A 3,886-nucleotide genomic window follows, 5' to 3' on the forward strand; every position below is an offset into this window, starting at 1 on the left:
TGGGGGCGGGGGGGGGGGTAAGAGTCTGGAGATCTCGGGCTGCTGGGTTTGCTGTGCTAGGGGGAAGAGGAGTCGGGGCCGCTGCTGACACGGGGCTGGTTTCTGAAAGCGGCGGACAGTAGAGGTGGGCAGCGAGGGCTGCTGTGGGGGGCGGGGTGGCGCTGGGCTTGATGCGTGCGTTGGAGAAGGAGGGGAACTTTACCACTCTCCACCCCATCCTCTGGCTCCCCGGGTCCAGCTTGAGTCACGAAACCCTGATCAGCATCATGGGGTTTATTAGAACCGGTTTGTTATGGCGGCGCGAGCGCCCCACCACCCACTCGGAGAGATCCCTGAGAGCCTGCAAAAAAATACGCCCCCCCCCAAACAAAATCCCTCCAACAAGAAATGCAGTTGCAGCCTGGGGAGGGGAGCGGCGCGGGGGAGCTCCGGCCGGGCGCGATCCCCGGTGGCTGCGGGGGAGATTGGGTTTCTGGTGCGCCAGGCAGGGCACAGCGCACCCCGCGCGCTGCTGTTGCTGTTGGCACCTGGCCAGCTGTTATCCTGTGCGTCGCTATAGCAACCAGCGCCGGGACAGCCTATCAGCGGCGCCAACGTCACCTGCGAGTTGTAAAGGTTCTAAGGGGGGGCGGAAAGGGGGGTCACGTCGCGCTGGAGGGTGCTGGAGCGGGGCAAGAGGGAGCGACTGGGGACAAACGGCGGGGACCCTCGGGGCTGCCTTCTTGCTGGGTTGGCGTGTCCCCAAGCCCCTCTGCACCTCCCCCGACCCCAGAGTCACGCATTGAATGTTGCCCTGGCTTCTTCCCCCCTCTCCTGGGTGTCTGATGGGTCCAGGGGACCCCCCCCCACCACCTGTGCCTCCAAGTTTGATCAGTCTTAGCTCGTTAATTTGTGCGCACTGTCATGCACTGCTCGCTGTCTGCTTGAATCCTTCCACTCTCTGCTCCTGAAGTCGGGGCTTTAGGGGCGTGTGCCCGAGCTGTTGGGCGGGCAGGGGCCCGGATCCTTTCCGGGAGAGATTCCAGGGGCATTTGTCAGGAGATCGGCAGGAAGAGTGGGTCCTGCCTTGGTGGGTCAAGATGAGCCTGGGTCTTTCCAAGCCCTGGAGGTCGGTCTTCGGTCCCCCTCTCCATGTCCCTCGGTGGTAACCCGTTCCCCTCGCCCTGCCCCGCGGGGCTGGTGTTTGTATCTTCCTCCCTAGAGAAGAGTGGTTCTCAGCGCGCCCCCCCCCCCCCTTTTTTTTTTTTTTTTTACAGCCAAGGCACCTCTCCTTGGATCCTCGGAAAAATTGCCAGCTCTTAGTAGTCTTTGGGTTTATGAGGGGGGAAAAAAGAGCTGGGAAAGCCCGCAGCAGGTCGGCAGGGTTTAACCCGGCGCATTCCTGGTGGAAATCCCTGGGTTTGTTGTTGTGAATCGCTTGGCACACCTCGCGTGCGAGCGTTGCGGGGTACTTGAAAGGCTCCCCAGGCACCGCAGGGTGCAGCAGCCCATCCCTGCCCTACAGCTTCGCTAGGAGGCTTCCTCGAGGCGCCGCTCCATACCCTAGGCGCTGCCTTATCTGCGCCCGCAGCGGTGCTCCCGGCTCGCCCGGGTCCCCGCGATCCCAATCAAATGCGTCTCCGCTCTTCATCAGGAGCCGTTCCCCCTCCCTAATCAGCTTCCCCCGCCCCCTCCCGACAGCGGGGGATTTGTGGGGAAATACTGCGCTCTGAATAGCTCTAACCGGGCTGGGGAAGGAAAGAGGGGGGGTGCTTTTCAAAGTGTCCTTTGCCTTATCAACAAAGACCGGGACCATTTCACTCCTGCTTTGAAAAGATGCCCAGAAAAATGGGTTTTCAGACGACTGGACGTCCCTGACCCTTCTCGTGGGTGTGTGCTTCAGCGGGTGTATGTGTGTGTGTGTGGGTATGTGTGTATGTCTGTGAGCGTGTGTGTCTTTCTATGTGTATGTGTATCTGTATGTGAGTGAGTGTATCTCTGTGTTTGTGTAGTTATGTGTGTATTTGTGTGTATGTGTGTGCATCTCTAAGTGTGAGTGTGTGTATCTCTGTGTGTGTTCATCTGTGTGTGTTCATCTGTGTGTGTGTGAATCGCTGTGTGTGCGTATCTGTGTGTATCTATGCGTGTGTGCATCTCTATGTGTGAATGTGTGTGCATCTGTGTGTATCTCTGTGTGAGTGTGTGCATCGGTGTGTGTCTGTGCATCTCTGTGAGTGTGTGTGGGTATCTATGTGTGTATCTGTGTATCTCTGTGTGTGCATCTCTACGTGTGTGCATGTGTGTATCTCCATGTGTGTACAAGTGTCTCTCTATGTGTGTGTATCTCTACGTGTGTGAGTGTGTGCGCTGCCAACAGTCTCGCCTCGCGCTGACGTCACGCCTAAACATTTGCAGAGCCATAGATTTGATTTCAGGTCCCCCCCTTTCCTCTCCCCTCCAGCTCGGATGGTTGTAATAATATTCTGGCTCCGCGCCAAGTATAGGAGTTGCCATAGAAACAATAAAACTGCAGCGATTTAGGGCCCCAGCTATACCGTCTCCTATTGTAAATATTAAAGTATACGGGGAAGGAGGTGGGGGGAGAAAGGCAGCAATTACATTGACATCTGCGACTTTCTGCATCTCTCTGCACCTGATTGCTTCAAACGGTGATGTCTTTCCCACAGGGAATCGCTCGAAACCCCCGCCAGCCCCCGACCTCTCCCGGGCAGGCAGCGTCACTCGAAAGGTCTGAAACTCTTTGCAAACGTTGCCAAAATTCAGGGTTGCGTTTGGTTCCCCGCCCCCACCAGCTCGGCTCTGGGCAGGGGGAGGCGGGAAAGGCTCGCAGACAACTTCGATTTTTTTTCCCCTACGAGTAAAATTTTGCCTCGTGCTTATCTTTGTCTCTAGCAATCGAAGGCTGTCTTCATTGCCTGCTGGCTAGCAACCGCCTGCACCTCTGTTTCGTGTGTGTGTGTGTGTAGTTTTGAGAAAGTCTCTGAATGACCACCCTTCTCCCCTCCCAAAGGCAGTGAGGGCTTTTTTTTTATGGCAAAAGTATTGATTTAGCAAAGACGATCTTTCCTTTCTGTGTGGGCGTGAAAAGACAAAGAGAGCAGCGCGCACAGACAGCCATTGGGCAGCGCGAATTAAATAATCCTCAGCCGCACAGATGGGAATGAAAAGTCCCGCACACCAGCCAGGTACTACGCTTGAATTAGTCCCCAGCCTTAATTAGGGGTGTGTGTGTGTGTGTGTGTGTGTGTATAATGTGGTGTTGGGTTATGGGGAGGTAGCCAAGACTGGAGAGTCTCTATAGAAACCGTGAGGCACTGGCTGAAAATGCCTTTTACTATCAAATAGAAAATACACTCGTGTAAAAAAAAAGAAAGGAAAGGAAGAAGGGAGGAAAGAAGGAAAGAAAGAGACACACACACATAACAGGGATGGGGAAAGAAATGCAGGGAGGTGCCCAGTCCCTGCTCTCACCATGGGAGTCTGGGGTTCTAGGTTGCAAACTGGGGGCACTTTACACCCAGCAGCCACCCAGCCAGGGACCAGTGGGTCAGTCACAGAAACGTCCAGGGGCTTAGACTTTTTCTTTTTTCACCAAGGTTTTAATCATATCATATCATATCATATCATATCATATCATATCATATCAAGCAAATGTATAATATACACGTGTGTATGCATATGTGTGCATCCAGGTATGCATGTCTTTGTGAATATGCACACACACGCATACACACAGGTATTTCCTCATATACACAACCACACATATATAATACGAGATTTAAACCGGAAATCCTTCCCCCCCTGCTCCTTTCCATGATTACTTTTGTCAGCCATTTAGAGGGGGAAAGTGAGATCCGTAATTGTGAGTTGATTGGCGGGGGGGGGG

General features: G+C 54.3%; 1 protein-coding gene across 1 annotated transcript in view; it reads left to right on the top strand.

The window, feature by feature from the left end:
* PCGF2 (polycomb group ring finger 2) overlaps window positions 1-3,886 on the top strand; it is a 38,786-nt gene that overhangs the window by 5,973 nt on the left and 28,927 nt on the right. The gene's annotated exons all lie outside the window — the stretch shown is intronic.

The sequence above is a fragment of the Alligator sinensis genome, unplaced genomic scaffold (assembly GCF_000455745.1).
Source record: "Alligator sinensis unplaced genomic scaffold, ASM45574v1 scaffold1261_1, whole genome shotgun sequence".
Classification (NCBI taxonomy): Eukaryota; Metazoa; Chordata; order Crocodylia; family Alligatoridae; genus Alligator; species Alligator sinensis.